Here is a 17,073-nt window from a genome sequence, read left to right on the forward strand (position 1 = left end):
GAGTGAATGAAGAGAATAAGCCACTCAGGCCGGAGCAGGAAGAGGAAGAACGTCTGTCTGGCCGGCGGGGGCACAGAGGCTTGTGAAGTGCCAAATTACCTCGAGAAATACCGTATAGCCTTCAAAGAGCCACGAGTCCTTGCAAAGAGCCAAATTAGCCTACATAGTGCCAAATTATTTTCATGCAAGCCAACTGACCTTGATAAGTGTCACTCCGCTTATTCCCGGCGTCATGTGAGCCTGTTCTGCGGCGGCACCCTCCCGGGCGTCGCCGAGGTCCGGGCTGGCCGCGCTTCCGATAACCTGACCTTGAAAGCCCCACGTGACGCCTCACCGTCGACTGAGGGCCTCGAGGGCACCGGCGTTAGACCCGAGGCGCCAGCAGGGGCCTCCTAGGGCCTGGCTGAGTGAAGCCTTGACACCCTGAGCCAAAACTAACTATCTTACGAGCACGTGACATCACAGGCGTCCCAGCAGCGCCACAATCGCCCAGGCGACGAGGAGGCTGAAGGGGCCGCAGAGGCGCCCTGAGGGCTGATCGCCCACCTAAGTCTCACGTTATGTGCGTGTTCACGGACCTAAAGAGTTCCCGTCCTCTTATGAGGCAGTGCACGGACCCATGACGCCCCAGCTGGCCCCGCAGCTGTTCTGTGCAGGCCGAGCGGCAACAAGAAGATTCCTGCCAGTTCAGGCACCTCGGACGGGTTTAGCATCAACCTTGTCAGGTCTGGCCCGCCGCCCCGCGCGTGGGAGGGAGGCTCAACCTTCCCGGCAGGCAGGCCATGCCGCAGCGCTGCTCCACAACACCATTACACGGGACACTTAGGTGTGTGTAGGGGAGAGGAGGGCAGGGAGGTGAAGTTGAAGGGGCAGCGAAAGATCTAGTGAGGCGCGTGGAAGAAAAACACAGAGACAGACTTGGTGGCGCGGCGGGTCACGAGAGCGAGGTCACCGGGAGAGGGGGCAGGGGGTGAAGGGGGGGGCCTCCTCTCGCCTGCAGTGCCTCTGTGACGCGCCAAGCCACGCCACCTGTTGATCCACTTCCTGGCTCCCCCAAAGCCCTGAACCCCCGCCTCTCCCCCGTTCGCTCCTTCTCCCCACTAACCCCCCTTCCTCCCCGCCCAGCCTCCCTCCCCTCCTCATCAAACACGCTCCTCACCTTTCCGCGGGTTAATTAATATACTTTTCCGAAATTATTGTTGTCATACTTCTTCCTTTGCTTCCTACCCTCCTCCTCCTTCTCCTCTTTCACTTTCTTGCACAAGTAATATTTCAGATGACAGTGAAGTAATGATTCAGCAATTTGTCGAGCAGTTTAGTATGGTATCGTGTGTGTGTGTGTGTGTGTGTGTGTGTGTGTGTGTGTGTGTGTGTGTGTGTGTGTGTCAAAAGAGAGAAAAAACAAAGAGAGAGAGAGAGAGAGAGAGAGAGAGAGAGAGAGAGAGAGAGAGAGTAAATAAACAGGAAGAGGATGAGAGAGCAAAGATATCTCTCCCCGCCTCTGAGTGTCCGTCTTCTCAGCCCCGCCTCTCTCCCTCCATTCCTGCCTCCCCAGCACGCCCACGCCTTCGATTTACCTCCTTTTTTCTGAGTTTCATATTTTCCTGCCTGAGTGCAACGGTGAAAAGAACAACCACCACTCCTCCTCCTCCTCCTCCTACTACTACTACTACTATTACTATTACTACTATACTAACTCAACTAATACTAACATTACCTAACACAATTGCTTCATGACATCTAAAACTTACAAAGGAGAACTATCTATATAATGTGAAAGCAGGTGAACATTAACAAAGACACATCGACACAGATATAACAACGAACATATATATATACACAGGTACACACATAAAGAGAAGGCGCGAGGCAGGTACAGGAAGAGGAAGGAAAAGGAAGAGCGAGAAGCAGAGAAGTTACTTAAGGCTGAACTCAAATGCGCAACCACCAACACCACCACCATCACCACCACCATCACCACCACCGCCACAAACACCATCAGCGCCGCCACCACCAACAACAAGCACTCCATCACGAACCCTCGAACCCTCAACACGATCCATCAGCGTCGCAGCAACGGCCAAGCAGCAACAAGAACATTCCGTCCAGGCCAGGCACCTCGAGGCTCGGTTTAGCATCAACCTTGTCTTGCCGCTCCTGGCCCGCCGCCCTGCGCGTGGGAGGACAGCGGCAGAGGCAGAGGGAGGAGTGGGAAGCCATGGGAGAGGGTAGGGAGGAAAGAGGGTAAGGGAAAGGATGAGGGGCGTAAAAGTTGGAGGCAGAGGGAGGAGAGAGTGAGGCTAAAGGAAGGGGTAGGGAGGGAAAGAGAGAGGCAGAGGCAGGAGGATGAGGAAGATGGTAGGGAGGGAAGAGGGTAAGGGAGAAAGTGAGGGGTTAGAGAGGGAGAGGCAGAGGTAGGGAAGAGACGAGAGTATGGGAAAGGATGAGGGGAAAGAGGGGAAGAAGGAGAGGCAGAGGAAAGATGAGGGAGAGGGTAGAGAAAGGACGAGGGTGAGGGAAAGAGGGGAAGAAGGAGAGGCAGTGAAAAGATGAGGGAAAGGGTGGGGAAGGGGTTAGAGAGAGAGTCTGGGGGAGGGAGGGGAAGAAGGTAAGGGAGGAGAGAGAGAAAGAGGGAGATGGATGGAATAAGGGAAGAGAGAAAGGAGAAGAAAAGAGGAGAGAGAGAGGGGGAGGAACACACAACCTCGTAACTTGCACACACACACACACACACACACACACACACACACACACTACATAAATAAGTAACAACAACACGTCCCAATTAGCTGCCTCCTTAACGAGTCACCTAATGCACCTATTTTTACCTGCCCAGATGGAGGTGCAGAGGCCCACCACACCTGTTGCTCCCCCCTCCCCTTCCCCCCTTCCCCACTTCCCCTTTCCCTACCTTTCCTATATCTCCCCTTCTTCCCCTCACAAATTGCCTTCTTCTCCCTTTCCTCTCTCCTCTCCCCCACCCTTCAGCCATATGTTTTCTCCCTCCTTCAAATTCCTTCCCTTCTCTTTCCTTCCTTTTTCAATCATATTTTACCCTTGCCATCTGTTTTCCCCTCCCTTTCCTTCCCTTTCATCCTTCTTTTCCCTTCCTTTTCATGCTCTCCCATTTTTTTTCGTTTAATTTTCTTCCGTTAACTTTCTTTACCAACCCTTTCCTTCCCTTTCTCTGTCTATCAATACTTCATAGTAAATTCATTCCATTCCTTTCCCTTCAATTCAGTTTCCTTTCCTTCCCAACCTTCCCCTCCTATGCAGTGTTTCTCTTTCATATTAATTTTCTTTATCTTTCCTTCTTTCCTCTTCTTTTTCCTCATCTCCTTTCCTTTTTATTTTCCTCCACTTCCCCTCCTTTCTTTTCCCATTCCTTACCTTTCCTTTCCTTTCTTTCTCATCTATTTCCTTCTCTTCCCCTTCCCCTCCCTTTCCTTCCCCTCTCACCTTCCCTTCCTATCCCTTACCTACGCTTCCCTTCCCCTCTCATCTCTCTCCTTCTTTTCCCCTTCCCTTTCCCCTCCCTTTACTTCCCCTTTAACCTTCCCTTCCCTTCCCTTCCCTTCCTTTCCCTTCCCTTCATATCCCTTCCCTTCCCTTCCCTTCCCCTCTCATGTCTCTCCTTCTTTTCCCCTTCCTCTTCCCCTCCCTTTCCTTCCCTTTTAACCTTCCCCTCCCCTCCCTTCCTTTCCCTTTCCTTCCTATCCCTTCCCTTCCCTTCCCTTCCCTTCCCCTCTCATGTCTCTTCTTCTTTTCCCCTTCCCCTTCCCCTCCCTTTCCTTCCCTTTAACCTTTCCCTCCCCTCCCCTCCCTTCCCTTCCTCTCCCTTCCCTTCCTCTCCCTTACCTGCCCTTCCTTCCCCTTCCTCTCCCTTTCCTTCCCCTTTAACCTTTCCCTCCCCTCCCTTCCCTTCCCTTCATATCCCTTACCGTCCATTCCCTTCCCTTCCTATCCCTTACCTACCTTTCCCTTCCCCTCTCATCTCTTGCCTTCTTTTCCCCTTCCCCTTTCCCTCCCTTTCATTCCCCTTTAACTTTCCCCTCCCCTCCCTTCCCTTCCTTTTCTATCCCTTACCGTCCCTTCCCTTCCTTTCCCTTCCCTTCCTACCCCTTACCTACCTTTCCCTCCCCTCTCATGTCTCTCCTTCTTTCCCCCTTCCCCTCCCTTTCCTTCCCCTTTAACTATCCCCCTCCCCTCCCTTCCTCTCCCTTCCCTCCTTCCCTCTAGCCCCGGCCATCTGTTTCCCCTCTCTTCCATATTCCTCTACACATAATCATACGTATTTTTGGTTCCCTTCATCCTTCACTCCCGTCCTCTTTCGTGATATATAAACAGACCTATTTCCTCCCTCCCTTCCTCCACCCTTCCTTTCCCTCTCTCCCTCCCCTCCTTCCCTTCCTTCTTCGCATTGCTCAACTCATAACTAATACACGGTTATTTTTTCTTCCTTCACTTTCATTTTCTCTCCATATAATATTTCTTTGTCAGTTAAAATACTGCAATTATCTTCAACTCTAAACCATGTAATCCTTTTATTTTCTTAATGTCTTGTTTTCTGCACTCTCCCACACACTTATCTATCACTACCTGTACCCAGTTACCTTTTACACATCAATAGACCACATTTCTTCCTATACCTTCCATTCTAAACTATACGACCGCTAAAAAATCACAATCTGTCGGCTCTTTCCGTCAGGGGGAGGCATGGGTGAGTGGTGGGTGAGTGGGGGGAGTAGCGGGTGCATGGGAGGAGGAGGGGAAGGCGGGGAGGGGAGCGTGGCGGGGTGAAGGGGGAGGGAGAGGAGTTAGATAAGTGAGGCGGAGTGAAAGTGGAACCAGCCGTAGAAAGAGGAATGGTGGGAGACATATGAAGAAGGGACAGAACAGAGGTGGGTGTGGATTGAGACTCAGTTGGAGAGGAGAACAGGTGGAAGGAAGAACAGGTGAAAAGAAGAATAAGTGGAACAGGGACAGGTGATGAGGAACGGCACTAAACGAAACGGGACGAAGTGGAACAGTATAAGGCATAAAGAGATAAGGTGGAACATAGCTGAGTTAGGTGGAAGAACAATACTCAAGAAGCTTGGAACAGGGCAAAGTGATAAAAAATGAGGCGGAACGGAATGGAACGGAACGAGGCTGGGTGGAACGGTGGAAGAAGTAAAGACGTAAATAAAGTGGAACAGAGGTGAGTAAGGGGTGAGGATTAGGTGGAAGACTGATTACTAAAGAGGAGTGGAAGAGGGAGAGGTGATGAGGAATGAGGCGGAACGGAACGGAGTGGGACGGGACATAACGGGGGTGGGGGGGGAGGAGGGAAACATGAAGAAGTGGAACGGGGAATAGTGGAGAGGGGTGAGTGACGGGGCGGAGAGTGGCGGGGCGGAGGAAGGAGTGCTGAGGAGGAGGAGGAGGAGGAAGGGAAGGAGGAGGAAGAGGTGGGGGAGGAGGAGGAGGAGGAGGAGGAGGAGGAGGGTGAAAATACTGTATTAGACGCGGGGTATACTTAGCACGGGCGTCATGAGGGTGAGGTGTGTGTGTGTGTGTGTGTGTGTGTGTGTGTGTGTGTATGTGTGTGTGTGCGCTTGAGATACCTGATCGATTTGTTGCCATTACTTGAAGCGTAATATGAACACGGTCGATAGATTAACGTTGAATAAAACAACAACAACAACAACAACAACAACAACAACAACAACAACAACAACAACACGATGACTACCATAATAATAATGATGATATTAACCTGACTGGAATGAAAATCCCGATATTGTATTTTCACATCACTGTCTTAAAAATCGCAACATTACAATAACAACAACAACAACAACAACAACAACAACAACAACAATAATAATAATAATAATAATAATAATAATAATAATAATAATAATAATAATAATAATAATAATAATAATAATAATAATAATAATAATAATAATAATAATAATAATAATAATAATAATAATAATAATAATAATAATAATAATAATAATAATAATAATAATAATAATACCCCATACAACCTTTCTTTTATTATGATCAAGGCATTGCGTATTTAAATTATCACCTCCCTTATGAACACACACACACACACACACACACACACACACACACACACACACACACACACACACACACACACACACACACACACACACACACACACACACACACACACACAGAGTCGTGGTAGGTAGCAGCAAGAGGCAGAAGCAAAATATAACATGTCGGGGCCACGGAAATGCAACTCACGGCCCTCTTTCCCCTCATCTCCAGCTGCAGTCCTGCCCCCCCTCCCTCCCTACCCCCTTGCCTTCCCTCCCTTCCCCCTTCCCCCTTCCCCTTCCCCCTTCCCCTTCATTTCATTTTCCTTCTTGTCATCCTCCTCTTCCACCTCTTCTTCACTTTCCCTTCTGTCCTCTTCGCCTTCCCTCCCCTCCTCCTTTCTACTACTCTCCTTGTCATCCTCCTCCTCCACCTCTTCCCTTCCCTCCTGTCTTCTTCACCCTCCTCCACCTTTCCTATCCTAACCTTTCCACCATGTCATCCTCCTCCTCCACCTCTTCTTACTTTTCCTCCTGTACTCTCCACCCTCCTCCACATCCTTTACAGACCCTTCCCTATCCCATCCTCTTCACATTTTCCTCCTAACCATCCTCTTCCTCCACCTCTTCTCTCCTTCCATCCTGTCCTTACCCTCCACCTCCATAACTACTCCTTCCATTAAACCCCTCGTCATCCACCCAATTTTCATCTGCTATGTTCCTCCTATTCTCCACACTAGCATCCATTCTTTTCCCTTCCGACTCATCCCCGCTCCTCTTATTCTACACACAGCCACCCATCTCTTTCTTCCCTCTCATCACCCTTCCTCTTATCCTCCAAACAGACATCCATCCCTTTCTTCCTTCCCATCCCCTTTCCTCCTTTACTCCACACAACCACCCATCCCCCTTTCTCCTCAGCCAGTAACCTGCAACCAGCCAGCCAGCCAGCCAGTTAGACCGCCAGCCAAGACCCATCTTATCTACCCTCCTCAGTGGCTGCACTTTTCCGAGATATGACAGGAACAACAGGAAGTGTGTGCAAGCAGACCAGGTGACTGCCCCCGCCTGCTTCCCACTGCGCTGTGTTTACGACTCTACCACCACTACCACCACCACCGCCCCCACCACCACGCTGTTTTTACCCCTTTCAGAACACGTGGAGGCTATAGGAAGCTACATGCGAGGTTGGGATGGCTCTGGCTGGCTGAGGCTTTGTGGCTAAGGGGAGGGATTGGTGAGGAGGGATGAGGGGTCGTGAAGAAGGGAAAGAGGAGTTTGGTTGAGAGAGAATGGGAAGCTGGGATAGAGAGGGTGAAGGGTGTAGACGACAGGAAGGAAGGGAAAGAAAGGGGATGAAGGATTAAAGGGATTATGTGAAAGGGAGAAGAGGCGTAGGTGAGAAAGGGCTTGTGAAGGAAGGTGGAGGGTAGGGAAGACAAAAGGGAAAGGAAGGGAAGGGAAGGGAAGGTGGTGGAGAAGTGAAGAAATTGAGTGAAGAAGGGAAGAAGTGCATGGCTGAGAATGGGAGGCTGGATATGGATGGACTTATAAAGGAAGAAGGGTGGAGAGGACAAGAGAGAGAGCAAGGGAAGGGAAGGAAAGAGGGTGGAGGAGGAAGACGGCTTTGCCCTTCACAGGACACATGCGGGGATGGGATCGACAGGTAACAGTTTAAAAAGGGTGAGTGTTGAGATGGGGTTAGAACAAGTTTATTTGGTTCCTGCCACTCCTGCAGTCAGTTAGTTGGCCGTTGGAAAGGGTTTATAAGGGACGTGACGCTGTTGATGGAGAGATAGAAGTTACTGTAGTTTTAAGGTGCTGGCAGCGTGATGGGTTTCAGTGCGTATGAGTTTATTTAAATGTTCGAGAGGGAATTGTTTGTTTGGGAGCAGGAGTGGACGAGTGATGGGTTTGAGGGGATGATGATAATGATGATGAGGAGGAGGAGGATTAGGAGGAGGAGGATGAGGATGAGAATGAAGTCTTCCTTATACTATTGTTGCTATTGATGTTGTTTTCCTTGTTGTTTCTATGATTATTTCTTCATCATATCTGTTACTTTTATCATTATTATTATTATTATTATTATTATTATTATTATTATTATTATTATTATTATTATTATTATTATTATTATTACTATCAATGTCTGTAGTTGCAATAGTAGTAACAAAAATGACAGTATTAGCAATAACAGTGGTGGTAACAATAGTAGTAGTCTTGTCGGAAATGGTACTTCAATGTATATATGTATGATCACAGGTACACACACACACACACACACACACACCGTCGTAAATCTCTCGCTCCTGCTCCCCTTCCGTCGGAAACAAATTGCCCCGAAGTGCTGAGTGTGACGCCAAGATTTACTGCGATTCCCCCCAAAGGTACCGAGGGATTAAGGGGGTCACGGCGGATCCCCCACACCAGGTAAGTTTAGGCACGTCACCTGGGTAGGACGGTGAGTGCCAGCCTACCTCTCTCACTAGGAGCCTACCGTATGGGGAGTATTACAAACGGTTTCTCTATACTCTATGCACTACACTATGTTCAACTCTACTCTATGCTCCATTCTACTTTATACTCTACTTTATTCTCCTCTATGCTCTACTCTAGCTCATCTCTGTGTTCTCTCACTAGGAACCTGCCGTGTGGAAAGTACTATTACACACGACTTTCTAATTTAGCTCATTCCTATGCTATCCCAATCCCTTCTGCAAGAGTTAACCAGCATTTTCGTTCTTTCATCCTTTTCATCAGTAAACTCTGAACCAGCCTTCCTTTGTCTGTATTTCCTTCTGCCTACGACTTCAACGCTTTCAAGAGGGGAGTATCAAGACCCCTCTCCTTTTCTTTTAATTCCTCCATGTGCTATGACTATGGACTACAGGAGTAAAGTTCGTATGCCCAAGTACTTTCGGCTCTCACAACAAATATTTCCAAAGGCCACAAAGGAGATTAACCAGGTTCTTGTGCGCGTTTTTCACATTCATGGTCCAGAAACCTTGTCATACAATCACTAGATTCATAAAATAACCCTTGAAAATATCCACAAAGTCTACGAAAGCCTTATCAAATGTGGGTGCATACGTAAGCCCCGAAATGTTGCAGAGTATGGGCCTGGGGGACACAAATCAAGTTATCTATACCCCATGGAGACACAGTGTATATATCCGCCAGACCCTCTCACCCTCTCCTCTCATCCGTCGCCTCGCCTCACTCCCCCGTGACGGTGATAAGCTTCCCTGGCTCTGCGGCGCTGAAGGTTGATGTCCGCACGTGCAATATTTAAGGTGCTTGTTTTGTTTCGTGCCCCGACGGCGTTTATTTGTACCGCCGCGAGGGATAAAGTCAAGGTTACGAGATTTTCCCACTTTCTTGCTTCTTCTTCTCCTCCTCTTCCTCCTCTTCCTATTCCTCCTGTCCGCGTTTATTTTGCACCTTGGCAGTGTTTGCTTACGTTGGACAAAGCAGCGCAAGACGAGAAGGAGATGCTGCGATTAACATGCAGCATCACTTACGGGGCCTGATGCTTGCTCGGCCGCGTGGGATAATGAACGAGGTGCTTCAACCGGCGGTGAGCGAGTCAAGTCTGATCCGTGTGAGTGAGTGCTCGTCTCCCCGCTAAAGCCACACCTGAAAGCCCTGCGTAGTGCCTGTTGCCGCCCCGTCCCCTTCATCTTCGCTTATAGTTAGTAACCGAGCCTCGCAGACAAAGCCTCGGTTAGTGTGATCCTGCAATCTGGCGACATGCAGCATCAATAAAGAGGAAGAATAGTGGACGTTCATGGGCTGGGTCTTGGGCGAGGGGTGCGGGGGGTATTGGGGGGCCTCAGTGTCGCGAGGTTTTAAGTAAATACAACATTTAAGAGTTTGAGGCTGCGGAAACCTCGCTTGCAGGACGCGACGGTTACTTCCACTACACGAGATTAAACTTTCGGCGGACATCAGTTATCAAGGGCTGAGGAGGAGAGAGAGAGAAGGGGACAGGAGGAGAAAGAGGAGGAGGAGAAGGAGGAGGAGGAGGAGGAGGAAGAGGAGGAGGAGGAGGAGGAGGAGGAGGAGGAGGAGGAGAAGGAGGAGGAGAAAACAAGAACAAAAGGAAAAGAAAACGAAAAGAAGAAAAAAAGAAAAATGATGATGATAAAAAAAGAAGAAGAAGAAGAAGAAGAAAAAGAAGAAGACCTTTGCCCTTTCCGCCTCTCTGCTTGCTACCCCCCTCAGCCACCTAACCGCCCCCCTTGGTAAGCAGCGGATGTGTCCAGTTCGTGTCTTCAAGCCGCCACCTCCGTCACCGCCACCGCCGCCGCCGCCGCCCCGTCCGCCGGTCCGCTGCATCCTGACCTTCGCGCGGCGCCCAAAATAGAGTGACCGTCACCTCGTCCCGACCGTCGCCGCCACTACCACCACCACCACCACCTCCACCTCGTTAACCACTACCAACATCACCATCAACACCATCTCAGCCGCTACCACCACGACCACAACCTTCATCACAACCACCACCACCACCACCATCACCATCACTACCACCACCACAACTACGGCAACCAAACCTCCATCACTATCATCCCACCACAATCACAACCTCAACAACCACCATTACCTCCATAACAACTTTAAATCACCATCATCTCAACCACTATCACCGTCACTATACCACGTCAACCACCGCACCTCACCACCTCAACCACCATCACCTCCACTATATACTGCAACCTCCACCACAAGCTTCTCAACAACTACCATTTTCTACATATTTCCCGCCATGCCTATCTTCCACACAACCATCACCACCACCACCACCACCACCACTTCCTTCTCCTTCATCAGTATCTCATCTCGCGCTTCCTTTTTCCTCAATATTATCATCTTTTAACTTCCTTCCTCCTCCTAGCCATACACATCACTTCCTTCTTCTTCAACACTATCATCTTTCCACGTACTGCATGCTCCTCCTAATCATTCATTCCACCTAGATACTCATTTTCACAACTTTCGTCATCTTCATTCACGATATTCACTTTCTCTGTTATATCCCTTTACTTCATACTCCTCCTAATCATTCATTTCACTAAGATACTCACTTTCACAGCTATCGTCATCTTCATTCGCGATATTCACTTTCTCTGTTATATACCATTACTTCATATTCCTCCTAACCGCTCATTCCACCTAGATACTCACTTTCACAGCTTTCGTCATCTTCAATATTCACTTTCTCTGTTATATACCCTTACTTCATACTCCTCCTAACCGTTCATTCCACCAAAATATTCACTTTCTCTGTCATATTCTCTTACTTCATACTCCTCCTAACCGTTCATTCCACCAAGATATTCACTTTCACAATTTTCGGGATCTTCACTCACGACAGTCACTTGTTCTGCATTCATCAATAGGTCATCCACTGTTATATTTATGCATCTCTGCCTCCCTTCACCTTTCCTTATTGATCCTTAGACTAACTCCACCCACCTTCCAGCATCTTCCTCCATCGTTACCACTCACTGTTCACTCCACGTTTTACGCCACTAAGCACTTCCACAACTTAGCAGAGCTTCACTACAGTCCCCCCATGCTAGATTTACTTTCATCACAACCGCCACTATAACTCACCATCACATAAATCACCATCACAATAAGAGCATCACCACTACTATTACACCGTGGCACCTGATCTTTTTTTAATACCAGATAAGGCAGATCAATACCACATCACCACCACCACCACCACCACCACCATAGAGAAACAACATCTTTACCACCATCCTCAGCCTCTACCCTACTCCTCCACCTCCACCTCCACCTACTATGACCCCCGAACACTATCCACTTCAAATTTCCTCCTCCTCCTCCTCTACTCCAATTCCACCCACGCGTCAAAAATAGCAGCTAAATAAATATATCATTGGGTGAGAGGAACCTGCGTGAAATCATAACTTATATAGTGAAGTGTGTGTGTGTGTGTGTGTGTGTGTGTGTGTGTGTGTGTGTGCGCGTGTGTGTGTGTGTGTACGTAAAGGTAGTCATCAGGTGCACACGCGGGTCACACAAATTCAAGATCCTTCAAGAGGTGTTTACATAAGGTTATCCGCACCCCCTCAAGAATTCTCTCTCTCTCTCTCTCTCTCTCTCTCTCTCTCTCTCTCTCTCTCTCTCTCTCTCTCTCTCTCTCTCTCTCTCAGAAGCTGTAGTGTCATTTACCTATCTCAACCTTTTCCACTAATGATGCTAAGGAAGAGGAGGAGGAGGAGGAGGGGGGGCAGGGCATACCCATAAATCAGTGGGTGAGTAGAAAACAACGGATTTATGGCTTGAAAAAAAGGGAAGGAAAATTAGAGGGAAGGAAATGGAAGGAGGAAGGAAAGGTTGACAGGCTGAGAAGATGAACGCGAAAGAGTTAAAAATATGTCACGAAGAAGAAGCAGAAAAAGAAGAACAAGAACAAGAAGAGTAACAACAACAACAACAACAACAACAACAACAACAACAAGATATAGAGAGGAGGAGTGGGTGGGAAAAATAATAATATACAAAAAAAAAATGAAAGCAAAACATTAAGAAAACCCATTAACAACAAAATTGGCAACTTAAAAAACGTGAAGAAGACAAGTATTGATGGGAAGACTCGATGAGGATGAGAAGGAGGAGGAGGAGGAGGAGATGAAAGATAAAAGAAAAGAAAACCGAAAAGAAGTGAAAAAGAAAGGAAAGATACGAGAGGAAGGAAAAGGAGAAGAAAGAGGAGGAGTAGGAGGAGAAGACAGATAAAAGAAAAGGAATATGAAAAGAGTGAAAAAGGAAGGAAATAGAGGAAGAAACAGGAAATATGAAGATGAGGGAACGAGGAGGGAGAGATAAGAGAGGAATGAGAATGAGAGGGAGAAATAGAGAAGAAAGATGAAAGTAGAGGAAGAGGAAAAAAGAATGGCAAGATAAAGGAGGAGTGAAAACGAGGGGGAGGAAAAGGAAGGGGAGGGGGCTGGGTGGCGAAGTATGACAAGGAGAAATATTGAAAGCGAGGGGGAAGAGGAGAAGGCAAAGCGAGAAGGGAGTGACAAGGAAAATATGAACTAAGTGTTGGAGTGTGTGTGTGTGTGTGTGTGTGTGTGTGTGTGTGCAAGGCGAAATGAAATAAATACACAGACGTTACATCACCATCGTTATCACTATCATCATCAGCATCATTAGCAGCATTACCATCACCATCTTTAATTATTTTCTACTATCCTCCTCTTCTTCCTCCTCCTCATCATCATCATCACCATCAACAACTAAGATATCCTAATTCTCATAACCTACCCCTCATTATCACAGACACACCATCACCACCACCATCACCATCACTATCACCCTTACAATCACTACTATCACCCTACCTATCACCATCAGAACAGAAATAACAACAACAACAACAACAACAACAACAACTCCTTTATCTTCTTCATCAAAACATAACAACACACAACATTGAAGTTTCAGGCAGCACTAAAGATATGAACAACAACAACAACAACAACAACAACAACAACAACAACAACAACAACAACAACAACAACAACAACAACAACAACAACAACAACAACAACAACAACAACAACCAGTATTTCTTTTCAACCCCCAAAAGAACTTATCAAGAACTCCTGAACTCTTGTATCACCATCACCACGAGTACCATCACTATATCCATCTCTCTCTCTCTCTCTCTCTCTCTCTCTCTCTCTCTCTCTCTCTCTCTCTCTCTCTAAATTGTTCATTAGCACCTACTGGCATTTTATTATTATTATTATTATTATTCCCACCATCCACTAATGACTGAGCACTATGCCGCCAACTGCTACCACTACCATCAGCCACTCACCACAAACACCAACCATTACTAACCTATCCACTCATTAACAATCTAACCACAAACAGCCTTCCAGATATTTTAAAATACCACCGTTTACCACAATACACATTACCACCAACACCAACAACCATAATCACCAGCACCATTCACCATATACTATACTAACCATCACTATATTAACCACTCATTAACAAGCTAACAACAAACAGCCTCCCAGGTCTTTAAAGAACGACCATTCACCACTATACGCATTACCTCTAACCACTCCCACCAACAACAATCACAATCACTTGCACCATTCACCACAAACACCAACCATCACTCCACTAACCACTTATGAACGTGCTAACCGCAACTAAACCAATTTTTTAAACAACCACAGTCCACCACCACTAACTACTTATTTCAATTCGCTCCACCACAAACACCTACAAACCACAAACTTCCCACTTCAGTTCGTTCCATTTCAAACAACCACAGTCCACTACTACTCATTACTCATTTCAATTCGCTCCACCACAAACAACTACAAACTACTAACTACCCACTCCAGTTCGCTCCACCACAGCCAACCACAGTCCACTACCACTACTAACCACCCACTTCAGTTCGCAATCACATCCTAACAACCATCACTAACAACCAATGCCTACAACCAATATGCCCAGTCAACCACAACTTCTGACACTCTCCCCTATTCACTAACACCGTCCTCCACTTCTGCTTTCTCCCTAGTACCAACAATCCACATAAATGGTAGTTAATTAATAGAACGTACCTCCATCTATCAGTATCATTCTTCAACTGTTATACTCGCAAGATAACCCCGTAATACAATACAATAACAAGCCTCTACTTCATACTTCCTAGTCGCCACAGTCCACAGAAAAGATAGTTAATAGAACGTAACTCCACTTGTGAATGTAATACTCCACCTGTGCTCCTTGCCCGACAACCCAATGTACAGAAGCTAACACCATACAACAATAAAATAATCCATCTCTTATACTTACTCCCTAGTCGCCACAATATCCACAGAAAATCTTGTTCAGATGATCTAGCTCTGTCAGTCAATGTAATACTCCATCTGTGTTAATTCCCAGACACTCAGACCCACAAAAATATAACTCCATAAGACAAATAACATGCGAATCCACCAAACAATAGCCGCCAACATCCCTCAAAAGCATTAAGACAGCACTCAACAAGCCTCCCAACGCCAGCACGTAAGTCAGGCACGTCTAGGCTACCGCAAGGAAGCAAGAGGACCAGTGACCACGTATACGCCTTGGGTCAGTCTCACCAGCAGCACCCTTGAGGACGAAAGCTGCGTGAGTCTGGGGCCAGGGGTTCAGTCCACGGCAGGACGCGCGAGGATCAACACCCTCAGGACTGGTAGTATAGTAAAGTCGGTCCTTTAAGTTTCTCAAGGCCGCTACTCCGCCCAGACTTGCCTCGGTTATTTAATCTACACCCTACCTCCCTTATGCATGCAAAAAAAGGCATCGCCTTGATTTCTTCTCCGATATGTGACCATCATTTTAATCCCGAAGCACAAAGTACAGATTTGGTCTTTCCTTGGAGATAACGGCGGCCTCAAATAGTTACCTGAAGGGTGACTCGCCCGCAGTACTCTGGTAACACAATACTCACCTCGAGGACGTGGAAGTGTGACGTGTCGCGGTATATCCGAGATGCGGGTTCGCGGAGGGTTACAGAATCACATCCAGCACAAACACAGTACACAGGCGCCTCGCCTAATCACAACCCCGACTCCACCTCCCGTTTCCTGGGAGGCGGGAGTCCGGCAAGCTTTGCTCTGCACCGTATCACCAGCCAAGCACCAAAGGGTGTTTGCCTCGGGGCGTGGGGAGGTCACTAGCCAGGGAGCAGGACGGGTCCTGCCTCAGCTAGCGGCGGGGACTTGGGCGAGAAGACTGACTGAGCGGCTCAACACGTGGACCATCGTCTCGCCGCCTCCGTGCCACACTCCTCCTTACTTCCCACGCCGGCCAGGCCAAGGGAGAGTGCCAGCACTTGGTGCCAACCTCAACCCACACACGCGGCGCTCAGCCCCAGTAAGGGGGACCCCACAGCAGCAGCGGTAACAACAATAACAACAACAACAACAACCAGGGCAGCGCTGCAGCATCAGAGCAGGAGTGGTTGAGGCGAAGGTGGAAGTGGAGGTGGAGGTGGAGGTGTTGCGGATGAATGTGGATGCGGGCGAGCACGGCAAGGAAGCATCACCACTACACCACCACGAGGCACACTAAAAATACCCCGAGGCTGGTGCTGGTGCCCCTGCCCTGCCTGGCACTCTGCGCCTCCTCCTCCTCCTCCTCCTCCTCCTCCTCCTCCTCCTCCTCCTCCTTCTTCCTCTTCTCTCCATCTTCCTGTCTGCCTGTCTTTCCCCTCGCCTCTTCTCACCACAGCCCATGAAACTTATCCTTGACACAAACGTCACTTCGATGTACGAGTTCAGCGCCCCGGGCGCGGACAGCTTAACGCAGCCGTCCATCAGGCGGCGGCGAGAACCTTACCGACCACTCATGTCCCTGGAAACCCTCAGCCCAGCACGCAGTCGAACTGACGCGACTCACTGACTGACGAGCCCTAAAAAAGCAGAGTTGAAAATAAGTAAAATAGTCATTCTGCCCTGAGCAACGCTCCATAGGAAGTTACGAAACAACTCACTCAATACACAGGCGGACACAGAAAGGGGGAACTGAGGCCCCTGTGGTGACTCCTTCCTCAGGATATGATGCAGGAACTATACAGTTATGAAGAAAAGGAAGATGAAGAACGAAAAAAAAAAGATAAAAAAGATAAAAATAAGAAAAGAACAAGAACAAGAACATTAAGAACAAGAACAACAAGACGAGGAATAAATAAGAAAAAAAAGCAGAAGATGAAAGAGACAAGAAAAGTAAGGCCGAGAGTGAGAAAGGGAAAAAAATCACCCACCAGCCACTCCGTAATTAGGTTGAGGAGGAGGGTAAGAGATCTCAATTTGGTCTTTTAATGGTCGGGAGGAAGTAAGTGTTCTAGCGGGCGGAGGTGATAGGCTTGTCTGCAGCGTTTATTTAAGGTGGAGGGCAGGGGCGGGAGGAACAACAAACAGGGGGGAGGGAGGGTGGCGACGCTGGCAGGGCT

The 17,073-nt window shown here is 48.0% G+C and overlaps 1 protein-coding gene across 1 annotated transcript in view; it reads right to left on the reverse strand.

Annotated features, from left to right (window-relative positions):
* Positions 1-16,651, reverse strand: part of LOC127008878 (uncharacterized) — an 81,461-nt gene extending 64,810 nt beyond the window's left edge. Inside the window, exon 1 of the mRNA XM_050881320.1 lies at positions 15,571-16,651. The gene's annotated coding sequence lies outside the window, so the exon portion shown is untranslated. The remainder of the gene's footprint in view (positions 1-15,570) is intronic.
* Between the last annotated feature and the right edge of the window lie 422 nt (positions 16,652-17,073).

This window comes from Eriocheir sinensis, chromosome 4, assembly GCF_024679095.1.
Source record: "Eriocheir sinensis breed Jianghai 21 chromosome 4, ASM2467909v1, whole genome shotgun sequence".
Taxonomy (NCBI): Eukaryota; Metazoa; Arthropoda; class Malacostraca; order Decapoda; family Varunidae; genus Eriocheir; species Eriocheir sinensis.